The following is a 12,721-nucleotide window of genomic DNA, read 5'->3' as shown; positions in this document are numbered from 1 at the left end:
TACTGGGTAAGAGTGCGTAAGTAGTTAAACATTATCAAGGCTTTTATAATTATATAATCACCCGTCCTTCGGATGAGACGTTAAACCGAGGTCTTGACTCTGTGGTCATTAAAGATCCCATGGATCTCCTCTTAAAGGGTGTAATCCCAGTGTACTGACCAGATTCCCGTCACTGGCCATTGTAAATCATTGTCTTCTAATATTCCCAATCCTCTGAATTGGCTCTCTCTCTCCACCTATAACTGGTGTGTGGTGAGCGCACCGGCGCCGTAGTGCTGTTGCTGCCGTCGCATCATCTAGGTGGATGCTGCACACTGGTCGTGATTGAGGAAAGACCCCCCACATGTGACTGTTAAGCCCTTTGGGTGTACAGCAATACAAAATAAAGCGCTATATAAATGCCTCATTCATTCGACAGTGTTACTCTGAATTATATTTACTTTTCACTTAAGCTTCTATTCCTTTTAAAACAATACAATTAAATCCCGAGACTGAGTCCTTACAATCATGTTCAATTAAAATGTTTTCTTGATTTGAGGGGAAATTACATTTGTTTGAACTACCCCTTCAAGCATCGTGCTTTGAGGTATTTAGCATTTTTCTACATGTGTATCTTTAATCCTCCCTTCGCTTTTTTTGTTTGTATTTTTAGTTGTGAGAACCGTTTTCGGTGTTAAATGTTTCCAAGCAAAATGCATGTCTATTATAACGTTAGGTTTGGGTGTCAGTCCACTCAAGAGCTCCTATTAGAAACTTGTCAGAATCAAAACAAATGCATTTCAGACTTGCCAATGATATTGTGGACCACTTTTTATTTGGCAAGAATATAATTGCAGTGTATAGGATTGCATTATCCTATACATAGGTATTTGCAATCCCTTGGGCTCGAACCCACAACCTTGACCTTACCACAGAGCTACAGGAAAGCTTTTATTCATTATAAATGGTCACCAAATACACAACACGAACAAAAGAAAAAGAATGTGTTAAGGATTTTTAATTAATGTTACACACACAAGTTAATGTTAATTTCTAAATTTGTGTCAACAAAACTATGTATTAAATGCAAGCTAAACATCTATAAAATTGAAAATGTTTAAAACAGATTTCATGTAATGCATAAAGTTCAACAACTCAAATAATGGTCGATTAAATGCTTGTTTAACCAAGATACTGCACAATATTAAACACTGAACTGCTACTAGGTATTTAGAATAAACTGGAATCCCTTAAAGTGACATGATTTTCTTTATTTCAAGTATAATACACACAAGTATAACAGTTCAGACAACATATCAGCCATGCACTTTTAAGTATGAAAAAGTTAACCAGTACATATAAAGAAGATTTGTTTCAGTCATTTATGAAGGAGTATTCTTTGAGCAGAGGTTCTACAAATGAAAAGACACCGCAGGGAATCGAACCCCGTCCCGAGAAATCAGGAGTGCCACCACCAGAGTCTTTTGCTTTTTTTTGTTATGAGGTTAAAAGCAAAACCTGAAGAAACAGTCTAAGATTGTTCCCTCAGGAAAAGAAAAACCCCAAACCTGCTGCTCTACAATACTCTTGAATGGCTCATCTTCACCAGCCTGAAACTAAACAGAAGACTGCAGATTTCCCCCAAAACCCAGACAATCTCTTTAAACAGCCATAAATAGCATTGATAAAGTAATTAGGATCTCAAAACAAGTTTTTAAATGTTTACGCATTTCTGACCAGCAAGGTCTCGATAAAGGTTGCGCTTGTGTTCAGATGAGAGACACCCTATTTAAAAGCTGAAACACAAAAAGAAGAGTTAGACCCCCCCAATAAAATGACCAAAATGTGAAAACCTTTTACCGCAACAATCATCCGCTTCTCGAAATCCCACGAACACTGCAGTATGAAACGGTCATCGTTGCAAATCACTGTTCCTGTAACTAGACAAAAGCTCGCAGTGTTTTCTGGCCCCACCCCAAGACCCCAAATTCTATTCTCATGAGCTTTTAAAAGAATGTCGACTTATCTCAAGCAAGTTAGGCTTTGCACCAAATCTTCTAAGTTCAGAATGCAAAGGTTAAGTATGTCTACAGCTGCAATGAGAAAGAGAGAAGTTACAAGCCCCACAATCCCCCCTCCCCATCCCAATGCAATTAAAACCTCACTCGCAAATGCAAAATCGAGTTACTTCAAATTGCTTCGACGCAAGCACATCCATCCACTCCCATGTTATGGCTCAATTTTAGAAGAAATCACAACAGCATACCTGAAAAAAAGAGAAAGTGTTGCCCCACCCCTTCCCAAAGCTTCCAAATTCCAAACACTGATATTGTAATACCAACAATGGATTTTCAAATTTTAGTGCAAGGGTTATGTACATGCATATTTAGAGCAGTACGGCTTCTATCCATACAGAAGATCAAGATCAACTATATGTACTTAACTCATAGCAGATAGCAGCAGAGGGATGCTCAATTAGCAGCAAAATAAGCCTGAGGGTTGATCAGAGCGACTGGATTTTCCCAGTGTTCCATTAGGTGGTTAGGCATCTCCCAGATGACAAGACAAATTAGCTCTAAGTGAAAAGGACCTAAAAATTGAAGAATTGGGGGAAAAAAACAGAAGACGCGCAGACAAACAGGAAGTTGCTTCTGGGGTTTCGACAAAGCTCTCAAGCGCACGGAAGGGGATTCGGACAGCCATTCATTCAAGTGAAGACATTCACCAGGTAACTGCTCTCACAAGACAGCTTTGCATTCAGATGCAGTTGAGGCGGCAGGGGACAGACGAGTGATCTGAAACAAAGAGCTTCTACACACAAACACTTCCACCACACCGATAGCAATACCAACTGTATGACTCAACTAAAGGGTTAGGAAATGCAGAGAAACTTTAAGTGCATGAAGGCATAAAATAAGAGTAGCTTCTGAAGCGTTGGTGATTGATGTTATTGACGTTTCATGGATGATTCTATAATTATACTTAAAGGTTAGGACACCTGTAACTACAGACTCCACAGGACGAACATCACATACTTTCACCACAGCTGACGGATGCGATTTCTGCAGAAGAGAGAAAATGCAAAGCCCCTCCCACCCAGACATCGTTTTCCAGATATTTTACAGTTGTACATTCCAAATAAAGCAGTGCAGTTGCACAGCTTTTCCCAGCCACTCTAAATTTAGACTCTGGAGCACAGTTGTGCAACAGTTGAAGAGACGCTTGCTAGACATTTGTAAAGCAACTTTACGCACCCTGCACAGTTGCACAGGGTATAGGGACTGGGTACTCAAACTTTAAATTCATGTAGTTTTACTACAACCAATTCTCCTGCCTGATGAAGCGTTCAGTCGACCCAGGGATTTCAGTGCTTAACTTCTGAATGGTGGTACTCTTCACACAGCTTTGTAAGATTCTGCAAGATCAAAAATGGCAAAAGCAAGACCCCTACACCCAACCCCAGTACAACAAACTATGGTCAAAGCAAAAATCTAAGATGTGTTCTTTAGATAACAAGTTTTATGCAGATTGCATAATCACTTTAAAATTTGTATAGTTTGCCTTTCCTCCTTTGAACCGTGCGCAGCAGTAGGACTGGACTTATCTGCCTCACGACCTTGAAAAGAGTTGACCTCAAGCTGTGGGATCCAAGCTTTACAAAAAGCACCAAGCTTAACATTCACACCTGAAAAAGCATAAAGAAATACCCACGAAAGCCTCACACATACCAAAAGAAAGAAATGCATACCAAAATATTTAAATCACAATAGGCTATGCATTTATTAACTTAAAATGTCAACACATACAGAACGTACACAATACAAATTACATCTAATTTGTAATGGCAGTGCTCATCCAGCAGCTTACAACAGACTTTTAATGAAAAACGTTAGCAACAAATGGGCTTGTTTAGTGACCTTACGTGACCAAAAGAGGCTGAAGTTGATTGATGCGAAAACAAATCTTTACATACAAATGTTAGGATGACATCTTCAGTTGAAAGCATTCAGGGACACGGCACACTGAAAAATGCAAAAGGGAGGAGAAAAGCCTACACAAATCCCTTTTCTAAATACAATTAACCAAACAATGAGCAGCTAATACAATTACTGCTAATAAACTTAGCTATAAAATTGTATTTAAGTACAACACAATGACAGACAAAAGCAAATGAGAGCCATTTACATGAAAACTCATTACTTGCCATTAGAAAATGTTAAAAGCGCCTGGGCCTTAATTGAAGTAGCTTTGTTCTGTAAGTGGGGGAGAGAGGGAGCAGATATTGGTTGGACCACCAGCCCTGTTCTTTGAGGGTTTGGTTAATCTGTAAGAGTCACAATTAAAAATCCCCCCCAGATCCACAAACCCCAAGGACAATATCCATACAACCAATATCAACATACTATTCAATATGGAGACAACATTATGCCACGATGATGCGTTACAATAACGTGAAGCTTTTGATTCCATGCCATGTTACCAAAGATGTAATTGCTGGTTTAGCTGCCATGGAAAGCTTGCAACAGGGCCACTCTTCCACTGGCAGATATACTGGTGGTTCCTTCCCCCATACAGCAATATTCAAGCCATTGCCAACTTTAAAGCTGCTTTCACAAGCTGCAAAGTCTAGGAAAAGATTTGGGTTAACTGCCCACAGCCCACCCCTACTGCCCATGACAACCAGACATTCAATATTGAAGAAAAATAAGAGTACGTGTTAAACAATTCCAAAAAGAACGTTAATACAAATCCAACGAGGTACCTTCCTAAATCCCAAAGCAAAGGCTTTCCTTGTAGCTTTACAAGAATCTGTTCAGAGCGGTCAACAATTTCACTTTTAAGGGTCCACACAACAGCTTGGAATCCCTTTTGGTTCTATCACCTTTAACGTGACCTGGGCCTGTGGGAAAGAGAACTCGAGAAACGTGTTTGACCCTCCCCAACCCAAAGAACCAGACACTATGCAATTACATTACAGATTTTGTAAATTGCTATAGTATGTGTTGAATCAGCAATATTACATTAAATAATATTGAAATTACTTTTAACATTTTGCTACATAGAACAATGCATTTACTTAAAATAGGAACAGTTGCTCCTTTTTAAAAGGCCATGCATAATCTCGCCAAAATTTTACCGGCAGACAGCATGAAGCTGTCCTGGCACCAAACGTTGGACAGACGCAGCGGATGTGGAAGTAGATGTGGCGGTTTCATGTAGGGACGCATGGGAACATCAAAGCCGAAATACCCGTCATACTTGGATTGCTCTTCAGGACGGACCTAATGGATTTAAAGCGGATACGAAGACGACTTTTCCAAGAGCCAACAGCCGAAATGCAGTGGGGGCGTGCGTGGTTGCATAAGGACGATCATCTTCTCGGCACACTAACAGCATTCATCACAGTGGCAATCAGACTTGGCCAACAACAGGACAGATGACGCATCGGAATTTCAAACATTGTCATTCACCACGCCTGAAAAGGAAAGAACAGAGCTTCGCGAGCAAATGTGTTCTCAAGTTACACTGCTGAAATCGTTTACTTTCAAAATTGCACAGAATACCTCTACCCATACAAACCAAACGCTTCCTCCTGACTTAAGATGCTATGATGAAGACCCCTGACACCCTGCTTGTGCGCCCTCTTTCTCTGCTCCTGGACACCCATCTTCGGCTTGCTCTGATCTAGACCAGCTGATCTCCCCCTGGTGGCGAAAGATGCTCTGACGCTACCCTGCCTTGTGGATCTCGCTCCCCTTTGGATAATGCTTTTCTTCTCAGCTTGCATCTGCACCCTGACCTCTGATCCTCCCTGGTCCTGCACGGCTCTGAATCACCCCGGTTCCCCTCTGGTCCTGCACGGCTCTGAATCAACCTGGTTTCCCCTCTGGTACTGCACACCTCTGAATCACCCTGGTTTCCCTCTGGTCCTGTACAGCTCTGAATCACCCTGGTCTCCCTCTGGTCCTCGCCCTCTTGTGTAGAATTCTTCCATCCGTAGATACATCTAAGCACTAGATCTTCACTGGGTAAATAAAACTCAGTCCATTTTCCCTTTCCACCAGACTTGATCTTCTGAAATACTTTTAGAACATAAAAATACAAAAAAGGCTATGCTGCCATGTCGAATGATTACGTAATATGACTCAGTCCATAAGTGACCGCGTAGCGGCGTCGTTACTGCTTCATCGTAGAGCTGTTAACATTCTCCCATTTAAGAAATGATTTCATTGACTCGTTGAAATACTTCAAAACGATCAGACAGCAGGTCGCGTGTATCAGTATCAAATGAAGATATGTTTCTTCCAAATAAATGATTAAAAAAAGTCCACTACTTAGTTAAAATAAAAAATAAGATGTCCTAATGTTTCCGGCAGTTGTGTTGACTTAAGAACTTTAAATGCCTGATGGATATATTGGCAGCCGCTTTGTGTCGATTTTTTTTCTTACGGCTTTCAAAAACAAATAAATCATCTTGCGGTTCAATCCTATTCTTGTCTTCTGCTTAGACTTTAAAATGCCTTGTTAGATTATGCTTCGGCTCGGACAAAAACAGCCGTGGACGCCATTTTAACTTTAGCTTGTTCTGGCCCTCGCTATAAAAACTGCTCTCCGCCATTTTGTGAAGGCGTCGTTCAAGACTTCAAAATTCGAACTAAAATACTGAAAAAATCAGACATTTGTCACGTTCCATGAAAAAAACGTATATTAAATAACAGTATTTTAAGCTGTAGCTTCGTTAAACCTGTTAGAGTCGTCATTATATTAGCGTATCTGTTAAGTTTAGCGGTAATAAGGCTCTTTGTCCGCTGGTTAAACGTAGTAAGTTAACGTGAAACTAGTACAATAAGTTATAAATCGATTTTGTACAAAAATGAGAGTTTAGCGGCACGAATTCTTGTTAGATTGGCCATCAGTCGTTAGCTATTTAAGCATATTAACTGTTAAACACAATCTCTTTTCATCTTCACGACAAATAAAACGTACTGTATAATTCTCAAAACATTAAGCACAAAAGTAAGACTTTAAAATAGAAAAAGACTGTTACTAAATCGTCGTCTAACAACAAGAACTGCTAACAAAAAGAAATACGAAAGCACATCACCAGACCACCGAAAAGACTCTGCCTTCCTATGCGCCTCACCCCGTTGTGACGAACGTTGACGGAACCCACATATTTATAGACTGAAGTGATGCGGTCACTGTCAGCTTCTTCCGCTCTAAAACAAATAGTTCCGCTCAAAACCGCACGGTTTCGATTAGTATTATAATATGACCACTTCAAACTCTAATTTGCGTGTGTAAAGGAAACCCAATAGAATGGTTGCGTGATGAGATTATTTAGACAATGACAGCCATATACTTGGCCAAATGTTGTATAATCACCCGATAGGAACATGTAACGTGTTATTCAAAGCATTCAACAGTTTTTACAAGTGTGAGACATATAAGGAAATCAAACGAAGTTACCACAAATTTTTTTTTTTCTGTAATTACTAACACATATATATGATTGGTCACGTAGCCCAAAAGGCAGGATGATTATTTTCTCTTTTCAAACATATACACCGATGACGTTAGAAGCGCAGTGCGGAGGAATACAAAGCAGGCGCAAAACCCCCCTTTTCATCCGGCCCAAACCGGTTTCATCGTTCGGATCTACTTTGCTTTTTACTGCAATGTCCAAATGCGCATGCGTTAGAGTTCATATTTTTTACACATCTATTGGATTGATTAGAAGAAATACCAGAATGTTCTAGTTTATTCCAGACAGAAACACGCTTATTGTTAAAAGGCACGGGGGTCAAGAAACATACATATATATTTATTTAAAAAGACTAATGTCTCATCAAATAACGTCATAGATTTGACACATCCCTTGTGCTATACTCTCCCAGATGTGAATGTTGTTTTTACAACTTCATTGGAGAATTGTATTTAAACAGAAAACCAATTTAAACAACATTTGGTTTAAAAAGCGATGAAGTGGAATTTGGCCACGTTGAGGTGGGTGAGGGGTGAGTGAAACGAGACCTCCAGCACGTCTCCTCTTTGGAATTTCTGCTGACGCCCCGCTCGAAACAAGACTGTTGTTTGTGTGGGGGGATGGGCAAAACAGAAATAAACTGTATTTTAATACAGTAACGATGTTAAATGGTTGTGTGTTCATAATATTACTCGCGTGTTAAAACGTGTATGGGAATGAATGCATTAAAATGGTATTTACATTGTTAAACTGTCCCACACTAATTCATTTAGTATTGTGAACACACTGGTTTTTATAATTGCATTCACTAATTGTCAATGACAATTAAAAACCCATTTTAAGATTTAAGACTCTTAGACAATCCAGATTTCATGACTCTTTTCTTAGCAGCTGTCCTAAACAAACTGCTCACGTGTTTGCTTTTTCAACTTACGAAACGAGTTTGCAGATTCGTCATCACTCATATTATTTCGTTAAAACAATGCTATTTTACATAAACGTGCCACACTGTGTCGCAACATATGCTCAATTAAGGTTGAGTAGTAGTTTTTGGTACCAAATAGAAAAAGTTTGGAAAGATCGGGACTGTTCTGAAAGTTAGATATTTGTGGGACCTGCATTTTGTTAAGAAATCCGCAAGATGGCACCAATCTTACATATCCGTTCCATTGACTCTTCCAAAAAGCTCCATGCAGAGGCATACCTATCAATAAATAAACAAATCTAGATGAATGAAGATGACCTGAATCAAAAGATCTAGAGATCTATTAACTGTCAGACTTGCTTATACGTTTACACAGAAGTTTCCACTTAACCAGCAAGCATTCAGCACTGTCACTTCAATAACAGTTTCATAAGTGTGATTGAAATTGTGAAGCACATGTGTTATAGACAGAGATTGGATTTACAAATATATATTGCATGTTAAACTTAACAATTCTAAAAGTTAAAATAATTTAATGCTTAAGAATTATAACATTTACTAAATGTAATTGTCACCAACTAATGATAAGATTTATATACAAATAGCTGTTTTTGTCTTAAAGTTTGCTGTTCTTTATGCCATGTGGAGTTTAATAAAAGTTTGATATAAAATAATAAAAGTTGAATGGTCAACATTTTTTTACCGTATCAACATTTTAGAAACTGCTTAAATACATTCTTTAAAAATGTAGTAGTAGTTGATGGGATGTGATACAAATGTAACATGATAAAAAAGGTAAAAAGACACAATGTGAATATATCCCAGTGGTGATGTAACTGAGCACTGTCATTAATCCATTCATTTCCATTTTGTGTGTGTGTAACGTGTAGACCATGTCATGCAATGTCCCTTCATCAAAGCCTAATCAATTCTTTTCGAACTGTTTTCTCTCCATGAGGGCGTGCATTCATTCAGTTCAATGCAGAGTTATTACATCAGAATCAGATGGATATTGGGTGATGGAATGCCCTCGCAACATTTCACTTCTACTCATCTAGTCTGGCAAAGAAACATCTGGATGCATTTTTAAACAAATCCACTTTTTTTTCTCACAAGAAGACTCTAGAACACTTGCTTATAAAGTTACATGCTCAAGAGTTGATGATAGTATTATAGGAAATTATTGAAGCAAGGCATTAACAGTATAGCCAGCAACACATTACTGAAAGGGTTTGGATTTCTCAGCTATAAGAAATGGAAAGATTCTTCACACCAGTTCCCGGATCCTCTGAGGATGAGGCCAAAATTTACAAACATTACCAACCCATACCTAATCGACATCCGCACAATAATCATCACCACCACAACCAGTATCATCACCATGGATCACACAGGTATGTGCCTGAAATCTTTCTGAAAAACTTTAAGTTTATATTTATTGTTTACCCAATATGTTGACTATATTCTGTATTGATCTTGGTTAAATTGATCTTTTCTTTATTTTCTTACTGCAAGTAAAATAGTGTTAAAAAATGTCTTTTGTCTCCAAAAGAAAATCATTACCTTGTCCTTTTTTACGTGTTCCCTATTGCTCATGTTTTTAGGTAATCGATAACTAATAATGGCTTTCGTAACATAAAAAGATTACTAGCCTACATCTGTGATTAATAAGTGATTATACAACACATTTAATTTCAGTAATCCTTTTATAACTCTTCTTACACCAGTCACAGCTCTTCAAACAGTCATGGGAAGCAAACCAATAGCCACGATCACCATTACAATTATAACCAACATCAACCTTATCATCACAAAAACCCTAAAATTTCTGGAGCCCACCATGGCTTCACCAAAACATCATCTTCAAGCCTGTCTTCCTCCTCTTGCCCAACTTCATCTGCCTCCTGGACATCAGAGCCCAGCCTTGATGATGAGTCGTATCTCACGTACAACAAACCCCAACATTCCCTGTCCTGCTCCAACATCTCAGAAGTTCAACGGAAAATCAGTGAGGACTTTGATGACAGAGATCCGTTGCATGGACAAAATAAGAGGCAGCGCGGGTTTGAACACTCTGCCCAACTGCTCCCGAGTTCTCAACATGGACTCAGAGCACCGAAACTCTGCCGGGGTCACAGCAAAAGCGAGGAGGGACTTCAGCAAAATTGGCAGAGAGATTCTGAGGAATCCCACCTGAAGGACCATGGTGCACTGTATAAGACGGCAAGCCTAGTTCACAGCCTTGCTCTTGGTGAAAACCTAACTAAGACGCCAAAGAAGGCTGCATCATCTATTCAGTTACCCAACAAAGGTATTTTAAAAAACAAAGATGAAGTACAAAATAGAGGTAACTTCAGGAAGTCCAAATCTATGGAAGTGCTTTCTACCAGGGTGGAGGTTACAAAAACCTCCAAGCAGAGCTCCACTGAAGTGTCAAAACATAACGTTGTTAAAGGGAAGCTTCAGTTCTCTGCGTTTTTGGATGAGATCACCAGACAGGTTATCAGTCCCTTCACCCTTAGCTCTCTCGGTTTAACCCCCCCGAAATCTCCCAATAAAGAACTCAAGCAGTTTGCTGACAAACTTAACCATGAGAGGACTGCGCCACCACCAAAACAGCAGCCCGAGAGACTCTTTCCTGATTCAGGAAAAACTGCTACAGATTCCAGCACATGCTCTCAATCGCAAGAGAAGGGAAGGCAGCACCAGGACTATTACCACGACAGAAACCGTACCAGTCTTCCGACCCTGCCACCCCGGCACCCTTCCAAAGCTGAAAGACGAGGGACCACATCAGATAAAAACCCTAACAGGCAATATTCTCAACTGCTTAATGATGGGACCAGCATCAGCCCAGATCCGACCCCAAATCACAAAGAACGGCAAAGTGGTCCCAACCCAGCGCGTCAGCTTCATACCAAGGAGCAGCAGAACAGCTCTTGTCTTCCCCCTCTCCGAACCCCAGGGTCATCCACTAGTGCCAGCTCAGAGAGAAGTGACAAGGCCAGACACATGGGACACAGGAGACACCCCAGAACACACAGGGTGAGAATTAGAGAATTTTCTTTTTATAATTTCATGTAGATGATTTTTCATGTTGCTGGGTTCATCTGATTTAGATATAGGTAGTTAGTTTGACTCTTGTTATCCCCTGTAACATCTAAAGTTTGCATTTAAAGGGATAGTTCACCCAAAAATAAAAAATTCTGTCAAAATTTACTCCCCTTCGAGTAGTTCTAAAATGTTCTTTGTTCTGATAAACATATAGACAAAGATATTTGGTTGAAGGCTTATAACCAAACCAATTGAGCCAATTGACTACCATCTATAGGAAGAAAAATAACTTTATGATTTTTTGTCTTGTTCAACACAATAGAATATATTTTTAAGAATGTACAGCAAACACTTCTGGGGCACTTTTGACAAAATTTTGTCTTCTAACAAAATATTCCATCATTAAAATGGAATATTGTATAAAATGAAGCAAAAGTACAATTTTACAATCTTTTAAATCTTTTTAATAATAAGATAATAATAACGGATAACCTCTACAGGCAGTAACCTTTACGAGGAAGACCCAGCATCATGTCATATCTGTTAATCTATACCCTATCGAACCGGATGAGTGATCAATAAATAGTCCATCCTGCAGCGTATAACTTTAAAAATCTATTTTCTATTCTGTTCTTGTCACCCCCTCCCCTGTTAACCGTTTCAACTATCTGTCTTTCCTGACCCTATAGGATTCTGCCAGTGCTGTGGACACAGTTCAGTAAGTACTTCCCCCCTTTCCTCTGGATGATTATTTCACAGTATTGATTTTGCTCTCGTTCCAAAGCTTTCCCTTATTTCACTGTGCTCTATTTCCCCCATATCTGCCATCCAGCCTCAGCCCTATATTAATTGTACACAACCAAAACAGCATTGACAATGCCTTATTTATTTCAGTGCTTTATAATATTGAGTGTGATTAATAATATGTTTTTTTAATGGAGATAGATAAACACAGATATTTATAATGCAATGCAGGTTGCTGGAGCAGTACAATAAAGAGTTGCACGAGGATCTGCTGCAGATGGTGTCATGCATTGAGAATATGGAGGCAGAACTGCAGTGTACCAAAACAGAACTAGTCAGCTTTAAAGAGAAATACAAAAGGTTTGCATGAATGCAGAGTTATAATCAAATAAATGACTTTGTATTACAGTTTGATGGTCTCAATTTAATTAGATCCTTCTTAGATATGTAAAAACAATATTTTATCATGAAAAAAACTTTACTAACTTATCTCTTTCATTGTCTAACATTGTCATTCACAGGCTTCAGGAGAG

General features: G+C 39.1%; 1 long non-coding RNA gene across 1 annotated transcript; it reads right to left on the bottom strand.

Moving 5' to 3' along the window:
- Window positions 1–3,734: 3,734 nt before the first annotated feature.
- On the bottom strand, window positions 3,735–8,679 carry LOC130437866 (uncharacterized). Its single transcript, XR_008909243.1, has 2 exons — window positions 5,117–8,679; window positions 3,735–4,879 (listed from the first exon to the last, which is right to left on the bottom strand). It is a non-coding gene; the product is annotated as an uncharacterized LOC130437866 (long non-coding RNA).
- Window positions 8,680–12,721: the final 4,042 nt, after the last annotated feature.

This window comes from Triplophysa dalaica, chromosome 16 (genome assembly GCF_015846415.1).
Source record: "Triplophysa dalaica isolate WHDGS20190420 chromosome 16, ASM1584641v1, whole genome shotgun sequence".
Taxonomy (NCBI): Eukaryota; Metazoa; Chordata; class Actinopteri; order Cypriniformes; family Nemacheilidae; genus Triplophysa; species Triplophysa dalaica.
This window is presented reverse-complemented; position numbering and strand designations above follow the sequence as displayed.